This window comes from Lolium rigidum, chromosome 3 (genome assembly GCF_022539505.1).
Source record: "Lolium rigidum isolate FL_2022 chromosome 3, APGP_CSIRO_Lrig_0.1, whole genome shotgun sequence".
In the NCBI taxonomy this organism is placed as follows: Eukaryota; Viridiplantae; Streptophyta; class Magnoliopsida; order Poales; family Poaceae; genus Lolium; species Lolium rigidum.
In genome coordinates this window covers 296,997,573-297,010,251 of record NC_061510.1, presented here as the reverse complement: position 1 = coordinate 297,010,251, position 12,679 = coordinate 296,997,573, and positions in this window count along the sequence as shown.

Sequence of the window (12,679 nt, the reverse complement as noted above, 5' to 3'; positions counted from 1 at the left end):
GTATTATTGTTGTAGGGCGGTGCTGCTTATTAATTCAACCGGCGATTTCAAATTTGTAGTATTTTGTACTAATCTTCATGGAGAAACTTTGAGCTTCGTGTCGTGCACAAGAGGGTTCAGATTTGTTTATCTTCCTTTTGTCTCTTCTTCCAATTCCAACACGGTGGGGACCACACTGGTCTGGGAAACGGTGGGCCCACCGGCCCTGCATTGGGACCGAGGGTAGCCCTTGTTTTGTATTTGTATTTGTGTCAGGTACAGTGGACCATGTACACACACAAAAAATTATTGGGTGTAAGTACACGGTACTACTACCTCCATTTCGGGAAAAAAAAGACACATATTTTTTTTAATGTCAAACAACTACGTTTTGACTAAGATAATACTCCCTCCATCCATAAAAAAATGTTAAAAGGTTTGTCTAAATTTGAATGTATTTATACGCTAGAGAATGTCTAAATATATTTAAATTTACATAAATTTTCGACGTCCTTTTATAGACAGGGGTAGTAGAAACTTTTTTTCCACATCTATAATACTCATTTGATGCATCATGCAAAATACTTTCATATCATGCTTGTTAGGTCTTGTAAATGTTAATAGTTCAATCTACCTTTTGATTTTACAACAAAAAAATATACATCTCTTTTTTAGAAAAATAATTTGAAAAATACGCCTACGCAACAGAGTTTGATAGTACTCATGGCATGTGTCATGGCCTCATGGGCCTGCCATGTCTGACTAAAAATAGCACAACACACACCGGCCAACAGTTAACACGTACCCAAACAATTTTCAGGCGGTCTGATGCTGAATCGCCGTTGAGCGTTGGTCCCATACTTTGAGACTTGAAGTTCACTCAACCTTCTGTCAAAAGAGCCACCAGTACTGACCGGTAGAGAGATCGATCCAACTTAATACTCCACTGTACTCTACTAACTAATGCCAGTAAACTCTCGAGCGTTGACTAATTACTCCACGCAAAAGCAAAAAAGGCAGAGTAGGTAATTTGTCCTCCGGAGAACTTTACGGTGGATGATTTGCTGTCTAAGAGAAAAGCAACGGACATTAGGTAATTCCTTGAAACTAGATAATTAATACTGTTCCCTCGATCCTTGCCTTCTGAATTATAAGATGATTTTGATATTTCAATGTGAAATATTCAAGTGTATAAGTGGATTTTTTTAATGAGTGTATAAGTAAATTGATTAGCACTTTTATCAGTTTAAACTTTTGATTGTGTTGTCCGATGCATGAAATTTACCGGTATCAAGCCTAAGGTCTTGAGTTTAAGTCTTACCTTTCGCAGTTTATCCTAAAATTGTTATTGACCCTCGGTTTTCAAGTATGGGCCTCTTGAGCAGTGGCGGATCTAGCACAATATGTCAGGGTGGTCCAATAAGTATATTTTTTATTTAATTATATTTTATATTTTTTTCTATGATATATACGTTAAGTAGAAATTACAGGGTGGTCCATGCACCACCGTGGCCACCCTACAAATCCGCCCCTGCTCGCCATACCATTGAGTCATTAGGCCACGTACAAGGCCCCTAATCTTACCTCTGAGTCTACACGTGTTGACTTATCTTCCTGTCCGGGATGTTGAAGTATATAAGTAGATTGTCTAGTATTTTTTTCATCAATTTGGAATTAGTTGCGTTGGTTAGTGCATGAAACTAACATAGACTACATACAGATTGGTATGAGTGAACATATACACTAAAATATGTGTGCATATATAATTCAGAAAAAAGTAAAACATCTTATAATGACCTTAATTTGGTTGAAAACGAGATTTAGATCTATCACGGTATGGGTAAAAGGTTCAAGTTAACGCGATCATATTCATAATTTAAAAATATCAAGGAATCAAAAATAGTTTGCCTCGTGTAATTAGTTCACCGATGCAGAGCTACATAAAGCATCACAAAAAGAATGATTTGAATATCTGAGCTAACTTCTCGTACTCGCTCAGTCCCACAATTTTTTTTAGGATTTATCAAAATTTACATAGCATTCAGATACATTTAAATTTAAATAAACCTAGATACGTTTCAAGAGATGAGGAAGTATTTTACAGTACATAAGAAAAAAATAAGAAAAATACTCCCTGGACCAAGAAAGGATATGGGAGGTGGATAATCCTGGCAACCGCCGCTCTTCATCGACTTGGTCTTGCTACAATATGAAAACACAATCGAAAGATTGCCTTTTAAGCTACGGTACGTGGAGAACCACACGGGTTGCAAAAGGTTAATCCACTGCATCATGAGATTCCACACACTAGTTGACAAGTAGTTATGCAAACACAATAGAACTAAAGCAAAGGAGACAAGACCACACGCACAATGGCTCGTAAAAAGAGAGGCTTCACTTGCATTGCATGCAACCCCATGAGAAGAGGACACCGCACCTCCATTCAGTTTGGGCTTCCCGTTTTCTGTCTTCATCATTTCTCGGAGGATTAACTCGAGTACCTCTCCGACGTCGACACCAAACCTTTCTGGAAGAAGATAGGACAGAATGTGATTGAAACTTTGGAAGGTAATTAAGCACCTGAAAATTGAGGGCTCATCTGTTTACGCACTGTTAATTTGTCTTTCTTCTAAAAAGGGATGATGTGTATGGGTCTTCTATTGATTAGCTTTGTGTTGGCCACCATGCATTTCAAGTTTTTTTCATGGACGTATTGTTTGTCTCACCCTGATGCAAAGTGTCGAATATAGACTCCCAAAAATAGATTATGTATATTTTGGTCAAATTATGTTGATTAATATAAACCCATAAAAGGGGTGGTCTCTACGAACGATAGATAAGGTTAGTTGTACTATCGGTACGCAACGTACGGGCTCCAGGAGGGAGGCGACTTCTGAAACTCATCTAGGGTTCCGTCCTCCCGTCGACGACGATGTCGGTCTGCTCCGCCTCCGGTTGCCTTAGGTTCTTGGAGGTGTGGCGGACCACGGCCCCTTCCCAGCGGGAGGTTTCTTGTTCCTTTTTAGGTTATTTTTCAGTGTTTTCTTTGGGATGATGAGGCGGCGGCTACATCCTGATGGCAGAATAAGATCCTCTCCGCTCTATCCTCGCTCCAATGGTGCACCTAGTGCCAGCGGAGGGCGCGTGGAGTTTTGTGTCTGGCGGTTCTCCTGGGGTCCGGTCCGTCTTTGTGTTCATCGGTGTGGTTATATGTTTGTCCCTTCCGATCTACGGTTCTCGTCAATCGTTGGTTGTTGATCTGCTGCTTTGGTCCTTTGGGGCCTTAGCATGACGACTTTCCGTCTGTCTACTACAACAAGCTTTACTTCGACAAGCTTTGTCCAGCTCCGATGATGGAGTGGCGAGAATGGCGGCGCGCCTTTGGCTCGCTCCAGTGTCCGTAGTCTCCGTTAGGCGGCCCAAAGACCTTTTTGTATTTTTTTATTACTTTTGATGTTCTTTGTACCGTTGTTGATGATGATTAATAGATCCGTGGTCCTTGTCGCAAAAAAAAAGGTTAGCTGTACTATTAGAAAAAAAACTCAGAAAACGTGGTATGAGCACTACATGTAATTATGACACTACATGGAAGAAATTTTGTTTGTTTATTTCTTTATTTCCCTCTGAAAGAACAAGAGCATTTGTTTTGGGAATAAATAACAGTTTTGGTAGTTCCCAGCTAAGTTCGTGCTCAGTCAAGCCCTACACCTTCGATTGCATCGTGATTCGTGCATATGGGTTACAAGTTCAGTTACAACTAAGTTTTTTCAGCTGCAAGTGGAGTTGCAACTGAGGTTTTCCAGTTGCAAGTGGAGATGCAACTGTAAAAGTTATTTTGAACCATTAAATTTGCATCGTGATTCGTGCTAGCCATGAGTTGCAACATGGGTTACAACCGAGATTTGATGACATCATCTAACTAAGAGCGAAGTTAGTTCTCCGTCGACTAAGAACTAGTCACACCCAATAAATAATCATACAAAGGGTCCTACCCAATCCAGCCTATGTGGCAAGTTGAGGCGATCAAGATATCTAAAAAAATCCAAGCAACAAAATATGGTTAACAAGTCAAATAGAGAAGAAGGTAAAATAAACAGTAATCAAGATCACATGGCCCTTGCAAAGAATCCCGAAAGGTGGAGTCCACCATGGACTATGCACTACACCTCTCCCCTAGTCCACCATGCATGCACTAGTGACAAAGATTACATCCACTACCTCTCCCACCTACAATCTCAAGGGTAGACTTGACCATGTCAAGGAGATCTATTGTGCATGTACTCCATTTACTCTCACTATAATGAAATTAGAGGGGACTATAGCTTTAAGACTTGCTTCGGGGAGCCTAGGATCAAATCCGAAAAGACTTGCTTTGTCTCAAGAATAACATTGAGAAAGAGTGTTTTCGGGTTGGTCTCGAGAAGTCTTGTACATCTCAAGCCTTCTACCAAGCCTATCTTAATGCCTTCTCAACACAGAATTATGTCACGCTCCAACAAGACAACTGAACCTATTCAACAAACATTATTATGTCAAAACTTGTTAGTACAATGACTTTCACCATAAGGTCGTCGTACACGCAGCCTACTCATATTGTGTTCCATCAACATACAAAGAGATAACCTCCCCCTTACACATTTTTTTACAGCATCAACAATAACAATATTTATTACATGACTATAGAGAACCACCAACCAAAATAATAAAAATATAACTGCAATCTTTGGGGGGGGGGGGGCTCTTTGCATTCTTCCACCATCACGAATTGATGGTGTTCTGCCATTGCCTCTCCCTCGCCAAAGCTAGCTTGATGTTGTTGCCTACGAAAATTAAGTCATCAAGAGTGGACCTCTATCCCAAAGAATAGCCACTGGGTCGGGTAGCATGGAACACTCAGTCAAAGTTTTATGCCCCCGCTCCGAGGAACATCACCTGCTATGCACACCCTCATGTACCTGCATAAGATAGACGCGACTCAGGTCGATGTCAGAGGAAGCGCCACTTAGGTGGGATCAAATGCAGAGCCCCCCCCCCCCCACCCAAATTAATCCCATTGCCGATGCAACCTAGAGAAATCATGCATCTACACCTTCATTACAACTAATTTGATGCATCCATGGCTCAAGGAAGTGGATTGCCGAATAAAAAATACATACATGCGAGAAAACATCTGGAAAAACACCAGCTGGGATGGGCCCTTCACTATTGATCACCACAAACAAGCTAAGCTATTGGATTTGGACAAAATCTACAGTAGTCCATGATCCCTCGCCTATAACGTCGCCGAGATGGAACAGGGGCAAGAAACCGGGTAGTAAAATAACAATTTGCACGAATTTGGTGCTCACTTTCTCTAGCCCAAAGGAAAAAAAAAACCTGCTACAAACTACTCAACATTTGTACGAATTCAATTCCAAAGAGCCTGCAGGAATATTGAGAGTTGAAAAGTGCAACATAACTAATTCCATCCAGGATGGCAATTGGAATTTGCATAGATTTCTTCATATCTTCACACACACCAACCATCTTGGCTGAGTGGCTAGATCGTACCCCAGCCGGTATGTTATGCGTGCCTTTTTCTTAGTTCACGTGTAAACTAGGGTAGCTTGTGTCATACTCATCTGGTCATGTTGCCATTTAACGAAGAAACCTCTCCTCGTTTAATCTCATGCTTTCGAGGAACAAGATGATATGTTCCTACATAAAAAAAACGTATATTCAACATTTAGTGTTCCTCGTGAATAGAGAGCTTGAGGCATAGTCCAACATTGGATGCTCCTCGAAGGCGAGGAGGATTATTACAACCTCCAACCCTGTGTATATGTCCGACGAGTATCTCTAGATCATCTATTTGACCAGTTAATATGAAATATATATTTTATAATATTATAACTTTAACTTTCTAGAGGAGTTTTCAACAGGAAATTAGTTCTGTAGCTGGAACACATACGGTCTCCGCATGGCGGAACCTAGAAAATTTTAAAGGTGTATGTGCAAAATTTATTGTGAGAAGTATACCGATTCATTTTGTATAGTAGAGTAGTTATTTAGAAACTGCCACAATCCTATGATGACTGCATACGGGTTCTTCAACTGTTGTGTTCATTGAAATGGGGTCACCAGATCTAGGGATGGGTGGTTGTGGTTACACTTGACACTTGACGCGCAAATGCTCACAGTAGGCATTACGCATGCACAGTTGTACACACACCTCTATGAACGTACGAGACACATCTTATATCATAGCATCTCGTTTTTGTTGGGCACGTCACGTATCAATGAAAGGATATCGCCAGTAAAATCCTAGAATAAGCCCATGTATACGAGTATCCATGCCAATTCTGCAACTTAATCGTGGATGAGTTGGTTCCACCATAAGAAACCTACCAAACTCGGTTAAGCCGAGATCACTATGCAGTAGTGTATTTTCATAGCCAGGTTGGGTTGTAGTGTCATATTGTGGCTATCATGTTCTTGAAGGCCCTTGAAGTCGTAAAACAAGTAGCAAAACTTCCAGTATAATTTTTTTTTCCTAACATAAGTCAGGATCAAGTCAAACAGTGGAGTGTATTTTTCCCTTTCAGCTTTGCCAATAGTCAACATCACTGTCGGTAAATGGAATTGCTGGTGATCCCGGTCCGAAAAGAAGACCCGTATAAATCCGGTCTTTCAGCTTTGTTGGATGCTGGTTTCATTGTAACACCACGTACTAGTATATCTCTTGTTGGTATGATCTAAGACTAGTCATAGTGGGAAGTAACATAGAGTAGTAAGGGCATCTCCAACGGGGCGACTCATCCCGCGCCCGCGCGTCCGGATGGGTCCAGCCGGACAAAAACCCGGCCCAACGCGGGGACGCACCGCAAAAGCGGACGACCGCGGCGTCCGGAACGACGCAAACCCGGCCCAAATCTGGGCCGGGTTTGCGTGGCCGCGGATGGCACGCGGCGTCCTCGCGTGTCCGCCCTGTCCGCGTGGCTGGCCCACTGTCGGTGCCCCGGTCCTATTAAATGTGGACCGGGGAAGGGACTGTCCCTATCCGGTCCCCACTTTTCACTCCGGCCGCACGCGCGAGCTCGGAAGCTTCCGCGCCGCCATGGCCCCGAAGCGCGAGTTCGAGCCGTCCGCCAACGACCACGAGGCCGGCAGCAGCTGGCAAGTCGCGCCGCCGGCGTTCACAATGGGGCCGCCGGCGCCTCCTAGACGCGAGCGGATCTACGTCACCGTAGCGGTGGCGCAGATGTTCTGGGACGCCGGCGTCCCAATGCCGTGGGGGGGCGTGCACCTCCCCCACGGGCCGGCACTCGAGCCCGGATCGGGTTCCGGTGCCGCCCATCCCGGGCTCCGGCCGCGCCCGCTTCGGCCGAGATCCGGAGGCGCCGAGCTCGGCTGCCGGCGGACCTCCGGCGAGGACCCCGCGTACGGCGACGCAAGTCCCAAGCGGGACTTGTGGTTCGAGGTGGAGCACGATGCGCGCCGGCGCACGTGCTTCACATCCGCGACGGCGCGGCCTCGCGCGCAGCCGGGCACACCTGCTAGGCGGGCTGGCCGCCGCCCGGCGGCCTCTACATCAACGAGCCCACGCCCCGGCCCCGGCCGCAGCCGCAGCCCGGGAGGAGTAGAACGACCCGGAGCTGCGAGCGGCGCTCGCGGCGTCCCGCGGCGAGCAGGACCTCGACGAGCCGGCCAAATGGCCGCACCTCGCCGAGGCGCTGCGCGCCTCCGCGCCGCGGAGGAGGCGGCCGAGGAAGGCCCGGGAGGACGCCCGGGAGGACGCCCGGGCGGAGGCGTGGGCCTTCCTCGGGCCGGCGCGCCGTCGGGAGGAGGCTACGCGTCGGGCGGCGCTCGGGAGGAGGAGGAGCGCCGGCCGCGCGGCTGGCGGAGGAGGAGCGCCGGCCACGCAGGCCGCAACGGAGGAGCAGCTCCGGCTGGAGTCCGCGCGGAGGGCACGGCTGCGCGAGCCGGCGAGCCCGCCGAACCCGCACTCCCCAGGAAAGGGCGCGAGTGGGAGCCACGGCCGGAGTCGCCGGTGCCCTCCGGCGTGTCGAGCCGGAACAGCGCGTCGCCGCCGGGGGGCGTCGTCGTCATCGACGCCGACGATGACGAGTACTACTGGGAGTAGTACTGCCGGCGGCCACCGTGCTCGCAAACCCTGTCTAGGGTTTTTTTTTTAGTTTAAAGCCCATATAGGGCTTTCTTTTGTGTAAAAATTTCCCAAAATAGGGCTAAGTTTAATTAACCACTACTTTAATGTTCTTTTTGGCTGTTTTCCTTTCTTATTTTTATTTTTGTTATTTTAATTACATATGCGGTGCGTCCGCACGTTGGGCGCAGCGTGCGACCCAAACGGACACGCGGACGCGGGCCGCTGTCCGGGTGTCCGTTCGGCCACCCAAACGGCCCAAAACGGACGGCCCAGCGCGTCCGTTTGGATCGCCCCGTTGGAGATGCCCTAACATGCACCAGTCTTACTAGTGAAGTTACTCCCACTATGAGTAGTCTAACAAGGTACTACATCCATTATTGGTCAATCAAGCCATCAATGGTACTAGATCAGAGTAATAATGAACGACAACAAACTCCATCTTCATGCGGTAGTACTTGGTACCATTGTTCTGTAACTGCTAACTCTACGATGAAATGATTAAAATGTAGCAGCAATCAATTGCACAATACTACCTTTTCTAAAACAGCAATGAACTAGAGTAGCAACTTTATGTGAGGATCTCGGGAAATTTTCCTGATTCATCAGTGATTTTTATGAAAGTTCGGGAGTTTAGGGTTTATTTGAAAGTTTTGTGTCTCAGGATTGACCAGCTGCAGTGTCAAGTACTACAATGTTTTGCTGGAAGTGTCAGATACGAACTTACATCCTAGAAATAGTGACTCGAAGCTCATGACGGTATCAACCATGCAAATCTAACTGCTGTTGTTTTCCGTTGCTGAGAAAATCCAAAAAAAAAAAAAAAGAGAATGGGGACATCCAACTGTTTTTAGGGGGTAGAAACTCCAAAAAGAATTTGAGGGAAGGTAGTCGTATTTATATGAAGGAAAACGATGCATTGCCTCCGGAGGCTCTCTCGCGTCATGGCCTCCGAGGCGCGCGCGCGACACGCGTCCATCCACGTGGAGGAAAAAGGAATGAACGGCAGTGTCATGGGATCCACCACTACCTTAACCCGTCGGCCCATGCCCACATCGTCTTCCTCCACACAATCGTTCCTTGTTTCTTCTCTTTCCCGTATCTCACATCCGAAGCAATCGACGCTACCGCATTACAGCCGCCGCTGCCTTCCCAACAGCTCGCCGCCGCCAGCGTCGTTGCTCCACACACACCTCACCTCCTACTGACCCCCTCCCCTGCCCACCTGACCTCCGACAAGGTCAACTTTGTAGTCGGTCGAGTGGCTAAGGCGTCGTGGGAGGCGGCGCCACGGTGATTGACATGGGTATGCCATATCGGATCCTTAGTATTGGCGTCCCTGGTACAAAGCCTAGGAAGGAATAAAGGAAAGCTCATGAAGAAATCCAGAAGAAGTCAAAGATATCACGTTATGTAAATTAGGAAAGCATGCCCATATCGGGTCAATCGACTTGTAATGTAACTTAACCTCGAGGTGGACTCTGAGACCTAGCTCGCTATATAAGGGCTAGGAGGAGCTACCGAGAGGAGATAGATTCAATCAGATGAGACACCCTTGTAATGCTAGTTCGACATAATACAATCTCGGTGATTCGTCCTTGATCATAATTCTCGTAGGCTGTGCTACAAGGCCATGCCGCTAATGCTGCTACAGCCGATCAACGCTGCTTCGAACGGCAGTCGTAGATGTTGCAAGGGAAGGCGACACTGCTGCGAACCACGAGCCTGGGCGGTGGAGCTACATATGATGTGTGGGGGTGCTACGAACTGTTGTTGGTGGAGCTGCATATGCTACGAGGTGAAGTTGCAATCCCTCGTCGCTAGAGCTGCAAAGGTCGGGAGATGGAGCTGCAAATCCCCACCGTCAGTGCTACAAAGGCCAGCTGCCGAAGCTGCAAAGGCTGATAGCGGCTGCTGCAAGTGAGCGCTGCCGATGTTGCCGGTGGGGGCAACGGTGCTGCCGACGCGGCGGTGGTGCGGCTGCTCGGGGTGACGATGCTGCCATAGGCGGAGGTTGGCGCTTCCACCGGTAGGAGGCGGTGCTGCAAGGAGGACACGCAAATGTTGCAAGGAGATTCAATGGTTCTTCCAACTAGAGTTGACGCGTTGCCGGCGAGGTCCCTCGCCGGACATTTTTGTGGTTGGGGCTATCTCCGCATGGTGTTTTTGTTTTGTTTTTCACTTTTTTTTCTCTACGGGGAAGAGAACAACTAGACATGGATAGCGGTCCGTAGGGACACGTCTCACTCGGAGGACTCGGAGGTTCGGAGGAAATTATCCTAGGAAGGATCCTTAGCAGTATCCACAATTGAACTGAAGAATACCATGCCTAAGATCAAGCCCAGGCCAAGTAAAAGCTGCTATTTGGGCTTATCTTATTAGTATACCTAGGCATGGACAACCCGGGGGTGCTTTTCACCGTCCTGCTCGGTGCGAGAACTGGTGCTACACACCCCTGGCGCTATGTGGCCTCGGCCCATGTTCGTTTCTGCCGGTCTGTTTGGTTGCGTTCGGATTGATCGTGCCTCAAGGCACGGTGGTTTTTCTGTTCTCTACTGATTCTTCAGTTTCAAAAAATTTCGAAATCTGGAATTTTAAAATATTATTATTTTCTGAAATATAAATATTTTCAAAATTTGAACATTTTTCGAACTTGAACATTTTTATCAGATTTTTTTTTAAATTTGAACATTTTTGAAATTTGCACATTTTTTGAGATTGAACATTTTTTGAGAGTTTTGATTTTTTTTCAAAATTTAAACATTTTCAAACATGAACATATTTTAAATTTGAACATTTTCGAAAATTTGATTTTTTAAAAAAATGTTTTAAATAGGAACATTTTATAAATATGAACATTTTTCACTTTTGAACATTTTTCAAATTTGAACGGTTTTCAAATTTAAATGTTTTTCAAATTTGAATGTTTCTCAAAGTCGAACGATTTTCAAATTTGAACATTATTGAATTTAAACATTTTCTTAGTTTGAACAATTTCAAATCTGAAAAATAAATATAAATAAAACCAAAAATAGAAAACAGAAAAAAACAAAGAGAAAAGAAAAAGAAAACCGGAATGAAAAACCAAACTACTACAGGCTAAACAGAACAAATGGGCCTGGCCAAACCCGACTAGGGGGTGTGCGGTGGCAGGCAGCCACCGATCTGGTCGGTGTATAGGTTTTCCCGGACAACCCGGCCTGGATGGCCCGACCCAACCCGGACCAATCAATCCTGGGCCGGGCCAAGATTGCATGTTAGGATGGGCTCGGGCCAAGATTTTGAGCCCTATGATCAGGTCGGGTCGGGTTTCAGGCCAAAGTAAAACATGGTTTCAGGGGTATCGTTAGGTAAAGACCAACCTTTGGGAAGGTAAGATAACTCCCATCCGATCGACACGTGGTAAGCCTCCTCCAAACGCGTACTCCCTCCCGCGAGCGCGCGTACGGCGTACAGACCTCGCGAGCGCGTACTCCCTCCCGTCGAACACACCTTACGCGGGGGCGGCCCTAGCTGGCGCTCGATCGCCAGGTTTAAAGAGAGCGATCGGTTTCCGATAGTCCAATTAGGGAAAGCCGTGTTAGCAACTCTAAATCCGTATTTGAAAATTCAAAATGTTTTATCTCACAAACGACAACTCTGATTTAAGATCTGTTTTCACCAATAAATCCGTCTCGACGAGATCTTCAAAACTAGCACCCATGTTGATATGTTTCGAGAAAACTTTTTTTCGGGCTAAAAGTTATCAACCCTCTCTATCTGAATAATCAACCCATCCGTACTTGAGTGATCAACGGTAAATATATAAAATTATCAACCTGGTGCAGGCTATTGAGGGAAAGTTCTGCATGCATGCACAAATAGACGAATCTGCGATGTCGGCGGAATCTTTTTCAAATTTGTAAATTCAAAATGTTTTATCTCACAAACGACAACTCCGATTTAAGATCTGTTTTCACCAATAAATCCGTCTCGACGAGATCTTCAAAACTAGCACCCATGTTGATATGTTTCGAGAAACTTTTTTTCGGGCTAAAAGTTATCAACCCTCTCTATCTGAATAATCAACCTCTCCGTACTTGAGTGATCAACGGTAAATGTATAAAATTATCAACCTGGTGCAAGCTATTGAGGGAAAGTTCTGCATGCATGCACAAATAGACGAATCTGCTGATGTCAACGGAATCTTTTTCAAATTTGTAAATTCAAAACGTTTTAACTTTCAAACGACAACTCTAAATTAAGATTCGCTTTCACCAATAAATCCCTCTCGACGAGATCTTCAAAACTAGCACCCATGTTGATATGTTTCGAGAAACTTTTTTTCGGGCGAAAAGTTATCAACCCTCTCTATCTGAATAATCAACCCCTCCGTACTTGAGTGATCAACGGTAAATGTATAAAATTATCAACCTGGTGCAGGCTATTGAGTGAAAAGTTCTGCATGCATGCATGCACAAATAGATGAATCTGCTGATGTCAGCGAAATCATTTCCAAATTTGAAAATTCAAGACGTTTTAACTTTCAAACGATAACTCAAAATTAAGATTCGCTTT